The 16,001-nt window shown below is 35.5% G+C and overlaps 1 protein-coding gene across 3 annotated transcripts in view; it reads left to right on the top strand.

The window, feature by feature from the left end:
* Positions 1-221: 221 nt before the first annotated feature.
* Positions 222-16,001, top strand: part of ARHGAP15 (Rho GTPase activating protein 15) — a 600,902-nt gene continuing 585,122 nt past the window's right edge. The window contains exons 1-2 of one of the 3 annotated variants that reach the window (XM_035008116.1): positions 265-364; positions 10,794-10,844. The gene's annotated coding sequence lies outside the window, so the exon portion shown is untranslated. Of the gene's footprint in view, positions 365-10,793; positions 10,845-16,001 lie in introns of all 3 variants that reach the window. The other 2 variants (XM_035008115.1, XM_035008117.1) reach the window with 2 other exon arrangements.

The following is a 16,001-nucleotide window of genomic DNA, read 5'->3' as shown; positions in this document are numbered from 1 at the left end:
ACCCCCATTAAATCAGAATTGATGAAACCTATAGAAATGTAGTAATGTTTGAACATTGAAAAGCACATTGAAAAATAACAATATTCTTGACTATACAAGGCAATTTCTTCAAATCGAGTGATGATGTGATGTGTGTTGTTAACCGTATCTACGCAGGAAGTGGTTTTATTTTAAAGTTTTTGTACTCACCCCCACCCCCTGCCTTTTTTTTTTTTTTCCCTCCAGTACTGAAATTAAGCAGCATCCAACATAGGCCTACTCTTACGACATGTGACTCAACTTTACTGTTTTCCGTTTTGTTGAAAGAGTCATTAACAGTTGGAAGTTGATGGCAGTTTCAGTAACAAGTGATCACCGAGAAAAGGTAAGTGAATTTTAACTTCATATTGAACAGGAAATTCAAGCTTGAAAATGTTTGGCCGTGTCCTACGCTTCTGTGTGAACATACAAATATTTCTACAAAAACATGTTTTCACCTGTGGTTAAAACATCTGTTTGTTTCTTTTGGTGGAGAAAGACTATTCTTTTCATATTTGCAACTGTCAAATTCAAAAGTTCTTTAACAGAAATTACACTAGGATCATTTGCTAAGATTTTATACTAAAATGTTAAAGACAGATTAAGGTATAGTTTTAGTTTGGACATACTTTTAAAAATAACTATTAGAGAAAATACGGGACTTTGCATCTTTAACTGATGGTTTTACAAAAATGTGTAGTATTCAGGATCCAGATAATGAAAGATTAAAACTTTGTAACAATTCTTTGTAACAACAAGAAATAACATCTGAATTGCAACGTGAAAGATTTCCACTATAAAGTGTTGTATTAAGTTAGCATTAGAAATCCTTAAAAAGGTGTAGTTTATTAAATGTGTAGTTTATTAAAGAGCTATTAAAAAGCAGGACAGTTTTAAAATGCAAAAGAAAGCTCTCTATTATGACGCTTGAGTATTTTAATTTTTTTCCTAAATTGTATTTAAGAAGGGTTAGTTTCTATTTCATAAGCAAAACTCTGTTAAAAAAGGAAGACATAGCTGCCTTTATCGAAGGTTACTTTTGGGAGAAGGGGCAAATTAGAGATATATTTTTGGTATTTATATAATTATATAATTTTCCTTCTTTGAGATTTCCAAAATAATAACCTTAGAAATGAAAGAGATTTGTTAACCATCAAGTGATGAGAACTTTTCTTTTATATTGACTTCTTGCTTTTACAAAATGTCTTTGTGTTCTGTAACATATGTACAAAAAAATATAAAGTACTGTTAATCTCAGAGACAAATACCTAAAATAAATCCGAGTGTAGATTTTTGAAAGAATTTTAATAAGAGCTCCAGATATGATCCGCTCTTCCCTAATATTATTTTTATTGTGCTGTTGAACGGGGGAAGTGATGGCCCCATAACACCGATTTTTTTGTGTTATTAAAAAATGGTTACAGGGTTGATAAGTGGCAACAATTCTTTTCTTTTATTATCTTTTATTGAAAGACACATATAAATGTTTTTTGATATGGTCAATTTAGTAGGAAATTATTCAGCATACTAGTACACTCTATTTTAAGACCTCTTCAGTAGTCAATACTGAGGCTAGCTACTTGTTGACTATTAAAATGATCACACACAAAAAAGAGATTAGGACCTGATGTTCAATACATGTTTTATTGTTGGGCTGTGGGGAGGCCCTGGTAATATGCATTTGCTTTGATATTCTGATTAGCTTTTCAATTGGTTACATTTCCACACAATGGAAAGCATTATTTAAATCTGTCTTCAATATTGTGGTTCTGAACCTCTGCATCTACAGAAGCTATATCATTCAGATAGTTTGGGTTGATATGTTATTACTTTATTTCATTTCATTATAAAAGAAGATCACATGAATAAACATATGTAGTACTTACACATTAGCAAGAGTGACTATCCACATAAGCATTTGGCACTGAAAAAAGGTCCACAGTAGTTTTTTAAACCATTTCATATTTTTAAAAGCCAAATTCCTTGTTAAATGACTGTTTCTTGCAGAAACTGTCAAATTAAAATATAAATACCTTATGAGGTGTATCTAAAACTAAGAATGAATTACGTAGCTTGGTGTGGATTTATAAAGAGCAACAATTAGAGATGATAGACATAAAAACCAAGACACTCTCAGAATTGTTTGTAAAAACAAGTAATGCATTATCTCTTGAATACACAGACCAAATCTTAAAGAGAGTCAAGACAAATGACATACTATCGGTTACTATACCTTTATACATTTTAAGTGAATAAATAAGAAACAAATTTTGGTGAAATGAAACAATGCAGAGAATCTCATTTGGAAAGTAATTTCAAAGCTGATTTATTAAAAGTATATCATGCTTTTCCACTTGGGGCCAGCATTCAGCAAAATTCGGAAAGGAGACTTTTTTTTTCTTTGATATTCCTCCTCTTATTCTTTTTGAATGCTTTGTTTTGGAGTGGCCTGCTTTGTCCCTAACTTAGGGTCTCGCAGCCTTGGTACCTAGAAGGACAGACCCCACTTGGGTCCTTCCATCCCACTCCCATTGTCCTTAAAACTTGCTCATTTATTTCCCGGAACTTAGAGCATCTGATAAAAATAATCCATGTTCACAGGAGAAGGCTGCAGAGCTTTATTTCTTTTTACTTCTTAACCAGGCCTCCCCTCCCTGGTATAATTTTAATAAAGTCTCTCAGCAGACAGATCCAAAGGAACAGCTACATGTTGAGGACTTCGGTCAAGTGTAGAGAATGATACCATGGCAAATAGTGGGGGGGGGGGGGGATATTTGGGGGCAGGAAGAGTGTTTCATTAACCATTGGTCCTGATATGGTATTTAAACACAGAGTGTCTTATACGAAGGGTCCATAGAGATGTGTCCATTTCTCTAAGATATTCCTGTATAAATATACACCATTCTTGTAGTGGATGAAAATTAATTGCACTATGCCTTAACACTATTTTAATATTCCCATACACTTAGAAAATATTTAACATAATCCATTGTTTAATATATATGCATTTTTAAAATAATTTAATATTCTTTTTTTTATTAAGATTTTATTCATTTATTTGAGAGAGAATGAGAGAGAGCACATGAGAGGGGGCAGGGTCAGAGGGAGAAGCAGACTCCCTGCCGAGCAGGGAGCCCGATGCGGGACTCGATCCAGGGACTCCAGGATCGTGACCTGAGCCGAAGGCAGTCGCTTAACCAACTGAGCCACCCAGGTGCCCAATAATTTAATATTCTGAATTTAAATCTTTGGGTACCAGAAGCATATATATACATTTTTTGCATTGCATAATACATGTTATGGAGTTAGACTTTAAAATATACTTATAAGTATTCTAAATTTCAGTTTAGAGTTGGCAAAATGCCTTTGTTTTCAAATGATAGAAAATGAGTTGAAATTAGTTTAGGCAATAAAGACAGGCATTAATTTGCATAACTGAAAAACCCAAGGAGAGCAAAGTCAGGCATAGTAGAATCCAGGAGCTCACACAGGATTAAGATTGGGTTATATTTTCTTCATTACCTAGCTCTTTTTTTTTTCACTGTGCTATCAGCCCTCTCTGACAGAAGCTAGCGGAGTTGACGAGAAAGCTTCAGGTTTACATTTCACCTTTTCAGAGTCTGTTGCAGAAGGTTGGCTTTCCCCTATCACCACAGTAAAGGGCTCAGACTGAGGTCTGATTGGACCAAATTTTGTCACCTGACCATGGTAGAGCTAATCATTAACTCTAAGACACAAACACCATGAGTGACTGAATGGATGGGGTCCTAGGCCTTCTCTTGCAGGGAGGAACCGCCCAAGCCTGCAACACATGTACTCTTAGCTGAACAGAGGTGTCTCCACATAGAAACGAAAATGCTTTCCCCAGAGGAAATGTGGCTTTATTTCTTATGGGTAAAAGCCACATAACTCTACTATACAGCCACATATGGTCACATTTAAAAACAGTGCTTATTCAAATTATAAAATAAAAATTTCTCCAAACTTTATAATCAGACAGAAATACAGTATCAGTTTAAAGGTAGGTCTGAATGAAGCAAACGTTTCAATTAAACTGAATTTTTAAGTATTTTTCAAGAGCTACCTCATATATGAACACCTGTCTCAATATTTTTCTTCTGGAAGTTTATAATCTAGTATGATTGTTATATTAATATTTATAATACAAGTAAAATTTGTCCAGTACCATACGAGGATTCAGAAGTTCGTGAAACATTTTGTATTCCTAAGTGCCAGGCAATAAATTAGAGAATTTCCGGGTGTTACATCATTTGATTATATCCTATCAGAGAGATCAGGACAGTTTGGGAGGAAAGATTTGTAGTAGTTTTCAGAGAGAGCTAGGATTTGGGATTTGAGAAATATTCCAGAGAACAGAAAGGAGATATGTCCAGGCAAAAATGTCAGAGAATTTCCAAGGAAGAATGAGTTGTCTAGTTTTGTTAGCTGCAAGTATAGTAGTAGGAGGTAAGGCCAGAAAGACTGTTTGAGATCCTAGTAGAGTGGACCTGCCTAGCAGATTATGATGAAGGGTTATAAGTAACAACAGTACTGCTTAGCAGGGGAAATACATAATAGGATGTCCACATTTTGCTTCTGGATGGGCTATCCAGCATCGGGATTTATTTGTTTCTTCCATATATCTCCCTGTCGGTGGCATACTCTTCAGAGCAGTTTGCAGAAATGGTTGCAGTCAGTGAAGGTTGATATTCCTGTAACATCAAGTGCTGGATCCCCTCCCCAGGTGCCTTGAGGTCCTTAGGCTGTGGTTATAATGATTTTTTTTTTTTTTTTTTTACTTTATGGAAGTATTTTTGTTTTTTGTTTGGTTTGTTTGTTTTGAATTTAAGAACAGGTGATGCAGCAAGATGGTTCAAATCAAAACCTAAATATAAAAATTATAGAAAAAAATCTTTCTTACATTCCCATTTCTATATACCTCTATTCACACCTACCTTAACCCAACAGGCAACCACTTTTCATGGTTATTTTTTTTAAATCTTTTACAGTTGCAAATATGCATATATATAATGTATGTGCATAAACCCTCCTTTATTATATTAAAGGTAGCATATTATACACACCTCTCCACGTTGCTTTTTTTCTTTTAGTAATATCTTAGAGATATTTCCACAGTAAAAATAGGAAAGTGTTCAATTCTCTCTCTCTCAGTATTCTCTCAGTATTTCACTAGGTGGATATATCACAATTAAAAGAGTCATGGGTGTCTTCAATTTTTGCTAATGCAATGAATGTGTTAATGAAATTGTGTGTGTTTTAAAATATATCTGTGGGATGAATTTTCAGGGATACTGTTTGTTTATAAGCCAAGAGACAAAATAATTTTGATAGTTATGGCCATACTAACTTCAGATTAGTTGTAACCTTTTGAACTTCCACCAGCACTTAGAATGCTGGTAGAAGCTCTGTAGCTTTTCCGATGGATTGTGTTGCTGAACTTTTCAGGTTTTGCTAATGGGTAGAAAATTGTATCTCAATATAGTTTTATTGGTATTTCTGTTATTATGATTGAGATTGAGCTTATTTTTAAAGGATTAAAGGTCTACTTGTTTTTCTTCTTCTTCTTATTTTTTAAGATTTTATTTATTTATGAGAGAGAGAGAGAGAAAGAGAGAGGGGGAGGAGCAGAGGGAGAGGGACAAGCAGGCTCTATGCTTGGCTTGGGGCTTGATCTCAGGACCCTGAGATCATGACCTGAGCTGAAACCAAGAGTTGGACACTTAACCAACGGAGCTACCCAGGTGCCCTTACTTATTTTTCTTAATAAGATAATGTATCCTTTCTCAATTGTATAATTAAGGACCAAAAGCATTAATGAAGTTCAAGCCTTAGAAGGAGATGTCAAAGAAGTAAGAAATTGGGGATAGCCTATGTAAAATACTCTTTTTATAAGTCTTGAAATAGGTAGTAGCTAAAAAAGGGATGAAACATGAATGTTGAAGTGAAGGAGAAGAGAAAAGAAATGGAAATGAAGGAAACAAAGGGAATATATCCAGAAACCTGACAAGGTGTCAGAGACTAAGACAGTTGGGTGTAATCACTACTTGTAATCAAGTAGGTAAGTTAACAGATAAGTTAACCTGAAACTGAAGGGAGAGCACTTTAATGAGTGTGTATGTGGATGATGGGATATAAAGATGCACTGAGGAGACAAAGTTGAGGAAATATACGCTTCATGGTTCCCATCGCCTCTGAAATTGTAGGAAAGCTCATCTAATGAGACGGAATATTTATGGAATGCCAAAGAATAAGCAGAAAATCTTATTTTTAAAATTGGCCTTGTCGATTACACACAATACTATTGTGGGTTTAAAATTGATTTTCTCTTTTGGTGAGCATCAGCCCAATTCAATTCAATTATGTAAATAATTTTGAACTCTAAGTACACTGGGTTATGCTAGGAATTATTGGGAACACAAAGAATCAATGTGCTATCTAGCCAGTGAAAACTTTTTAGGTAGTTATTGCACAAACACAAGAATTTAAGTATAAATCTGTATGTATAAATGCAATGCTATAGAAATATCCCAGAACATTTTATTCTCAGAGTCCCAGACTCATTTTGCCAAATGCAATGGTCATTTACGTGTCTTCATATTATCTACTATGTGAGCTGCATTTGAGGCAATTGAACATTCCTGCCCTCTTAAACCTCTCTCTTCCTTTGACTCCTGGGGTATTTCATTCTTTCAGTTTTTCACCAAACTAATTGGATGCTCTTTCTCTGTCTCCTTTGATAAATCTTCCTCATCATTCAACTCTAAATATTGGAGTGCCTTGCACTCAGTCTTCAGATTTCTATCTTTTTTAGCCTTAGCTCTTGTCTTCCAAGTTTATTCCTAGGCAAATGTCTTGCAGTGCCATGAGTTTAAATATGATCTGTATTCTAGTTAGATCTCAAGATTGGAACTTTTTCTTAGCATTATAACTATAAATGCAACTGGCTACTCATCATCTTCACTTGAATGTCTCATCGAGATATCAAAATGAGTATGTTCAAAACTAACCTCTTACTTATTCCCTGCTTGCCCCCAACCCAACTTGCTTCTTCCTTATTTTCATCCATCTCAGTTAATGGCACCACCATTCATCTATCTGTTGAGGACAATAAACTAGAATTAACATCAATTATACCCTTACCCACACATTTCCTACCCCAAACCACAATCAATTCATCAGCAATAAGCAGAGCCTGCAAAATAATGACTTAGATCTCATTATCCTGTTTACTTAACTTTTCTCAATAGTGGCTCTTGAAAAGTTATATATTTTTTTCAGACTAATGGTTCATTATTTTTTGTTAATTTTTTGTTTGTTGGTTGGTATAATGACTTTTCCTCAAAAAAAAAACTGCTAAATGAATACACTACAATCTGTGGCATGTAGTAACATCAAATTTTAGATAAAACTGCACTCCCTGATTCACTTTCTACTTTCAAGTAAGAAAAAATCATACAAAACATATGGAGCAATTTTGGTTTGCACATGTTTGAATGAACTCAAGAAGGTTGAAGAGGTGGCAACTTCTAGAACCTTCCACGTAGGTTTTTTTGTGACCCTAAAGATGTTTTTCTGTGCTATAATTGATTATTAAGTACACTCTGTGGGCAAGAAAACCATAAGTCTCACAAACATTGAAAACATTGGTAGAGGGGCGCCTGGGTGGCTCAGTTGGTTAAGCGACTGCCTTCGGCTCAGGTCATGATCCTAGAGTCAGGATCGAGTCCTGCATCGGGCTCCCTGCTCAGCAGGGGGTCTGCTTCTCTCTCTGACCCTCCTCCCTCTCATGCTCTCTCTCTCTCTCCCTCTCTCTCAATAAATAAGTAAAAATCTTTAAAAAAAAAGAAAACATTGGTAGGGGAAATGATGCAGAAAAAAATGAAATTTAATAAATAAAAGAAACATTTCTATATTACATCTTATATACACTTTATTTTTTTATCAAATTGTTGCTATTACTTATGTAAGCAGATTTATTTTATCTATTCATATATTTTTGTATTTGTAAATGTTGGTTGTATATCTTGGGATTTTGTTTAACAGCTTTTCTCTTAGGAGGAATGAATTAGACATTAAGCAAGGGGTAAAATGTATATTGAAATATCCCAAATTCAGTTACTTATTACCACTTCTACCACTGATAATACAGAATCTTCTTGACTCATCTCCCTGCTTCTATTTTTCATACCATAGTTATTTCCCAAGAAGTAGCCAAAGTGACTTCTTAAGATTTAATCCTACAACTTTCCCAATAAAAAAAAATTCTAAATGACTTTCTATTATATTTCAAATTAATTCAGTTTCCTTTCATGACTTGTAAGGCCCTCTCTTTCTCATTACTTTGCTTTCATTTTTCTAAACAGCATTTTGGATATGGGGAATTATTATTATTATTTTTTGTCCACTTGCTTAGTGGCTATTTTCAACTTAGACTGAATCTCCTATGAGCATATTCACCTTGTCTATTTGCTACTGAATATCTAGAAAGTAGAACATGGTAAGCATATGAAAAACACTCAGTGAATATTTGATTAGTGAAAGAATAAATGATATAAAAGTTGACTCTGGACTGTAGAGTCAGAAAAGGCTTTCTGGAGATTTGTGGCTTCCCTGGGTCTGAAAAAAATAGGATAAATTCAGGGGAAGAGAAGCTAGAAACGTATTTTAAACAAATGACACATGATAGGTATGTTTTGAGTAACCTCACAGTGATGAAAGGTTGGATTGAAAGGCTGGATTCACTACATCAAAAACTAATGATGTACTATACAGTGGCTAACTGAACATAGTAATAATAAAAAAGAAAGCCTGGATTCATTATATACTACAGTGCCTTTCTGAAACTCAGAAGAAATGACCCACCATCTGAAAACATATTGCCAGAAACTGAAGGAAAACACCAATCATCTTTAAGCATTTAAATTTTAAGCTATTTTACTAAAACCATTAATTTTATGTTTAATTTCTTCAAAATGTAGAGAACTTTTTCTAGTCTCTACTGGTGTAATGCTGAACTTAGAGTCAAATGAGAACTCTGTTTAAAGGAGCTCTGAAAGGTAGAATGCTCAGGAAATTGGGTGCTGAGTCAAGGGAAATTTTGTTTCTGCTCATTTATCTTTCGGCATTAGTTAATTTTATGTTAGAATGGAAAGGCTAGAGTCTGAGCAGTGGAACTCTTATTCATCTTTCTGCTAAAGGCACTAGGAAATCAAGTAATCTGAGATTCCATGTACTATTACCTCTTCATACCAGGATGGTTGTCTTAAGTGGAATACAGGAGAAAAATGAGTGTTGATTACCCTAGTGGTATCTCCAACACTGTGGTAGGCACTATGGTGTTACAAAATATAGACAATGTTTTCTCATTCAAGATGCTTACATTAACGTGAGACACTCATCAATATAAATTAGAGTGGCACTGTTAATAATGAGCATCATAGCTATGATTACGATATTATGTATAATGCATGTTATATATTAGGTGTTTTGCCTATGTAATAGTATCTGATAGCCACAAAAATCATGTAAAGAAGTTAGTACTCCCATTTTAAAGATAAGGAAGTTAAAGGTAAGTGGCTAAGTGCCCAAATTTACAGAGCTATCTGATAGAGTATGTCATGATTTAGAGGCGTATCTGGGTTAAATCCATGAATAGACAAAATCCATGTTATTTTCACTATGCCATGCTAACTATTTCTAAGGCATTTAAGTGTCAGCAGTTAAGCAGTGCTGGACTTCATTCGTGAGAACCTAGAGTCTGAAAGTGTCCAAACGGATCCTCCTTTGTTTGCTGTCTAAAACGATACCATCTGTGGAAGACCTTTTTCTTGTTTGCTGCATATATTGCTTTCTGTAGAAATGTTATACAACATGTGACGAAGAAAACATTTTTTTGCCTCCATTTCTGTCATACTGCAGGTGCCTTTTCTATTTCTCTTTTCTTTTTCCTGTAAACCTATGTCTCCCCTCAGCCCACAAATCCCCCAAATACTTTCTTAGACCATGCTGTCGATTATGAAAGTAACTAGCTACAAATGGTTATTCAATATTTGAAATGTGCCTTGTCTAAATTGAGTGTAAAATAACCAGATTTTGAAGACGTAGTACAAATAAAAAGAATATTAATAGCTTTACATTGATTATATGCTGAAATTACAAAATTTTAGCGTATTGAATTAAATAAAATATATTTTTAAAGTTAATGTAACCCACTTCGTTTTTCTCCTGTAATGTGGTTGCCAAAACATTTAAATTTTTTCCAGTTACCTGGCCTGAAATTAAATGAATGAATGAATGAATGAATAAATAAACAGATAAACTTCCTCAAATATAGTCCTTAAATTTCTATCTTTGCTCTTGGCTTTTCTCCCAATATTGTTCCTCATTTTCAGTTGTCACTTGATGCCACTCCATGGAATCCCAACAGTAGTTCAAACTGATTATGTCTCAAGTTAGCCCCTAATCTCCCCACAGAATCCTTCTCTTTCTCCTGCTAACTTCAGTTAAGATGTCCCTATTCCTGAAATCACCTATACAAGTAAGCTTGGAATTTCTATAGACTCCTGGATACTGCTTATTGCATGCAATCAATCAGTTGCTATGTTTTAGGGGCATCCATTTCCTTCTTTCCATTTCATTTATTGTCACAGTTACTAACTTGGTCATCCATTAAATCTTGCCTAGACTATGGCCAAAGGGGTCTTACTTGCTTTCATGCTCCTGTTTCTCTTACTCCTTTACTTTGCCTATTTCAGATTCACTTCATGTCATCAGGGTGATGGTTCGGTTCAAGTTAATTAACACAAGTAAGAATATCTATTATCTATTTATGTTCTATTCAGAGTTTTTTTTTTAAAGGCTTTAAGAAAATTTTTTATTGTTATGTTAATCACCATACATTACATCATTAATTTTTGATGTAGTGTTCCATGATTCATTGTTTGTTATTTAGAGTTTTAAAAGTGGTTTTACATACATTATTTTATGTGATCATTCAGCAAGCTAGTAAGAAAAACAAGAGCTTTTCATAGATTTGATAGAAAACAATGAAATATAGAAAAATTAAATTGTTTCAGGACATGTCAAGAACATTTTTCCTGTTTCCTGACTTCTGAGCCTGTGCTCTTAATATTTTATTATCACTGTAAGGAATAAAAAAAGTTCTGGAACAGAATTTGGTCAATTGATTGGATAGAGAGAAGAGAATGAATGGTCCTACAACCTGGCATTTGGTGCCTGTCTGAAATCTCTGGGCTTCACCACTTGCTAGATGTCATCTATGGTATTTTGTACAAGTTACTTAATCTCTTGAAGACTGAATTCCCTCATCTATAAAATGAGGAGTTTCCTCACAAGATAAAAAAGAAAATAACATATGTAAAGAACTTTGCCTAGCTTTTGGTACAAAATAATTGCTTTAAAAAGGTTAAATGTAGTATGAATAGTAGCTGTAGTAGTAACAGTTTTATCAGGTTGTCTAGAATTAAATGATGACCATATTTTTCCTTCATTATGATATAAAAATCATGGCAGGATAATTCTGGTTTATTTCAATTCTAAGTATTATGATAACATTATGAAACTCATCAAGAGCAATTTCTTGCTATTAGTTTCATTTCCTCAATACAGCTGTGTGGGGGAATATAGTATAGCCATGTGGAGGAGAAGAAAGAAGGCTCTTTTCTTGTTTATTTACCAATTTTTGGTTGATATGGAAATTTTCTTTCAAGCAGCTCAAGATGTGTCCTCACTGAAAATACCCTTTAATTTTGAAGAATTAATCCATCACACCGAGCAATTTATTTATTTATTTATTTATTTATTTATTTATTTATTTAGGCAGCAAAGTTTATTGGGCAATAGTACAAAGCTCCCAAAGAGGGAGGGGACCCGAAAGGGTTGCCCACACAGAAATAATTTATTTATTTATTTATTTTTATTTTTTAAAGATTTTATTTACTTATTTGTCAGAGAGAGAGAGGGACAGACAGAGAACACAAACAGAGGGAGCAGGGCAAGCAGAGAGAGAAGCAGGCTCCCTGCTGAGCAGGGGGAGCCCGATGCGGGGCTCGATCCCAGGACCCCAGGGTTCATGACCTGAGCCTAAGGCAGACGCTTAACCAACTGAGCCACCCAGGTGTCCCCACACAGAGCAATTTAAAAAGTGTTAGAGAATCATTGACTCTTGGACTTGAAATTAAAATGAAGCAAAGAAAAACTACAGATAAGGAGAGAGAAAAAAAGTAGAATTTTCCTCATCTATTTTTATAGTATATCTAATTTTTCCCAGGGTGGTAAGGTGGTGACGTAAATGGTTCATGAGGCAGCTATGCTGGAGTCCTAGCGAAGTGTTTCTGAAAAGGAAAAATAAGAAAGAAATTTGGAAGGTCCAGGGTCTAGGTTGCTGATCCAGTTAGAGAAGAATTAGAACTGTTTTGTTTTGTTTTGTTTTTTCCCTGGGGAATCCTGTTCAGGATACTCAGCACATAGGTTGAATGACTCCATCGATCTCAGTCCTAATTCTGAAAGCAGTCAGTGTGAGGACATTGGATTAATGAAAGCAGCTGTGGCCGTGGGAAGTGACAGAGCAAATACTCAGTGGCAGTGGTGTTGTCCTTGGAGAACTGGCTCTATATCCTACAGAGCTAGAAGTCTAGCTCTAGGAAGGGGGATTAGCAAGTGGGCCATAGTTTCAGAGTGAGAAATCAGCTTGAAAGGAAGACTAGAGACTGGTCAGCACAGCAGATGGGTAGAGAGCAGGGTTTGAGGCTGGGAAGGTGGGGAAGGCGAGATACAGTGATTGTTCTGACTTCCCCTGACCGTGGTGCACTGTATCCTAGGTCCATTTGGCATCTCTTGATGTGGGGAAGTAGGAAAATAAGACAAAAAAAAAAAAAAAAAAAAAAAAAAAGAATCCAGTGACTCTTGGGATTGGGAATCCCAATCATTCTAATATGGTGGCCAACCTGAACTTGTTGGAGATGCTCATGGTCCTGGGGGAGTTAAAGACAGGGGATTTCAGGCAGATACCAGATGCTTGTAATGCTCTCCATACAGTACAGAGCAATGCTGACAAATATAGTGTCTGATGTTAAAGAACCCACAGCCAATTTGGTCAGAAGAGACGCACAACTCAAATAGAGAACAGAAAACAATAGAAGTCGGGATATAATTATCTGCCAAAACGTAATAGGAACAATAAAGGAGGTCAGAGCAGGGAGGGGAGAAAAGGGGAACTTGCTTAGCAAGAGCAAAGAGCACAGCACAGTATCCTACTCTTGATAATGTGAGATCATGCTGAAAAAGCTATACAGATAAATGAGACAATATTCATCTCTGAGGAACCTCTTTCTAAACCAGTGGTACAGATACAGTCTCTTGGTTTTGTTCTCCACTTCTAATTCTACCGGCTTGGATTGGAAAGTAATAAAATATAGAAAATGATACCGATTCAGCATGCAGCAGAAAGAGCTGTATGCGAACATCAGAGGAGCAATACCCCTGGAGGTGACTGGCGCCACAAAGGCTCACAGACCAGTCAGGATATCTATGCAGATAAAGTAGAAAGGGAGAGAACCTCTGGATCAGAGAGAACTTGCCCTGTTTACAGGATGTAGAAGCTGCCCACCCCCAGCTGACTGTTATCATACATCCTTGACCAGTTTTCTACATCTTCTGATTTTTCAAGGGAAGACACACAGATCCGCACCTGTTTTTTTTTTTTTTTTTTGAGTAGAAATCCTGATTTTCAATTGGAAACTGATTCAAAACATTCTAAAACATTGTTCAGGCCCAACAACATATGTCTGTGGGTTGAATTTGGTTGGCAGTCTAGCCGGTTTTCCACCTCTTCTTGAATTTATAGCTGCTCCTAAGAAAGCAGGAGCAGAGTGTCATGATTAGAAAGAACTAGACTCCTCCAGATAACTTCCATATACAGAATAAATCTTAATAAAGGCTCAGAGACTAGCACATTAGATTATTCTATGAAAACACCATCCATTTTTGTATGGACTTTTCATTGAGGCCCTTGTTTTGCTTGTCTAACTTTCATGAGTGGGTTCCTTTTCCTAACTTGAAAGAACTGATGTTGTTCTATTGCTCATGTTCTTCAAAGCATTTTTTAACCATTAAAAGATGTCTCCAAAGGTTAACCTTTCTAAGTAATAGCAGATAGAGTCATCCTTAATTTGCCTGGTATTTGCAAAGTCACATGATATAAGATAGGGACCAGGACATGTACAATTGCATGTGTGCATTGTTGTAGGGGAGATCGAAGAGATTCGTATACCTTAGTGGATGAAGATAATCGTAACAACAGTTTAAACACATGCACACACACGCACATGGGAAATCCACAGTATGCTAGATGAGGAAATGTAGCATGGGTGTGGCTGTGTAACTCATTTCATCGTGCAAGTTGTCTGTGAATAGATCCGCATCACTAAGTCTCAGAAGTAGTTAGGACAAAGAATGTAAGTGAATAAAGGGAGGACAGAAGGAAAAAAAAAATTACTGTTGAATACTTTTTAAATAAAATAGATAATCCTGATAGCCATTTTAAAATTCTAGATATTTTAGGCATTTCCTTTTGACTTCAATGTGGCCAAGCCCAAATTCTGTATTTTGCTTTGTGAGGAGCCTAAATTAAGATAGGTATTTGGCTATACTACTTCAAATTATAGTAACACTCAATTAACTGGAACCTAGTTGGATAGATAGTATATCTAACCAGCTCCCACCTCCTACCTCCTGGGGTGAGGCCCTTGAATTCCACTTGGAGGAAAGAGAAGCACCCCTTGTTTAAATCGGGGATCTAACCCCCAAACAACTCCTGGATGGAGGTTCCTGGTAACACACCTGAAGTTCTTCAAGAGATAAGGCATCAAAAGAGTCTTTTCAGCCTAAAAAGAAAAAGATACATTTTACATAATAAATACACTTGGCATATTAAAGGATAGTCAAAGGCAAGAATTTAAAAACTCAGTCAAAAACTTTCAATTTAAATGATGTGAACTAGTAAATATTTTTTTGCCATTTTGATATTCTTGGCTTCATGAAAGGAAGCCTCACTGCCCAAAGATTTCAGATTAAGTTTGAGTGAAAAGAACAATGTTTTGCGGAATTTGTTTGTTCTCACACCAAACATCCTTTGATGTTTTACAAGCAAGAGAACTGTTTTTCAAACGTTTAAATTGATGTTGTTTTACTCACACTTACCATGTTCATGATATAAACATTAAAAAAAAAAAAAAAGCACTCATGCCGAAACACTCACAATAGACCCAGATTGCCTGTAGTATGATCCTGTTGGGTTTTTCCTTTATATAAAATAATTCATTTTTCAGTATCTACCTACTTAGCCACGTAGTCACTTCTCTTCTCACTTTTCCCAACTATGAGCAATACCACTACCCCAACCACCAACAAATTCCAAAGTGAAATTCATTCCCAGAAAACTTAATTGGAACAACAATATTAGCAAATATGAACTGAGTAGCAATGGGATTAAAAAATAAGAAGATACTATAGTAATTAGTAATAATTTTAGAACAACACAGATATAAAATAAAAAAAGAAGAGTTTTATGTAATTCTAGAGATTTGTTTGTCAGCAAAGTTCAGTGTGCATCTCAATCACCGGGGTGAAGGCCAAACATGTAGTTTCTCGGGCCCCTCTTCAGTGTTGCTGGACGAGAGTCTTTGGAATGGGTAGTACCATCTGTATGTTTATGAAGCTTCTCATATTGACACTTGAGAATCACCGCTCTATAGCTTTCTTACTCCTCACTAGTTTGGTGAGTTCAATATTAAATTATAACAAGTGATCATGGCTTTGGTCTGCACTTGCGATGCATACATTGGGTGTGTTTCCCCTTACTTACCATTCCCAGTCCTTTAGCAAGTCATGCCTTTTCTCAAGAGACATTTGCTTTGTATTTAACCACAACTTCTGCTGGTAAC

The sequence above is a fragment of the Mirounga leonina genome, unplaced genomic scaffold (genome assembly GCF_011800145.1).
Source record: "Mirounga leonina isolate KUSES-001 unplaced genomic scaffold, KU_Mleo_1.0 Mir_151, whole genome shotgun sequence".
Classification (NCBI taxonomy): Eukaryota; Metazoa; Chordata; class Mammalia; order Carnivora; family Phocidae; genus Mirounga; species Mirounga leonina.
The sequence above is the reverse complement of the archived record's forward strand: the minus strand, read 5'-3'. Positions and strand labels throughout refer to the sequence as shown.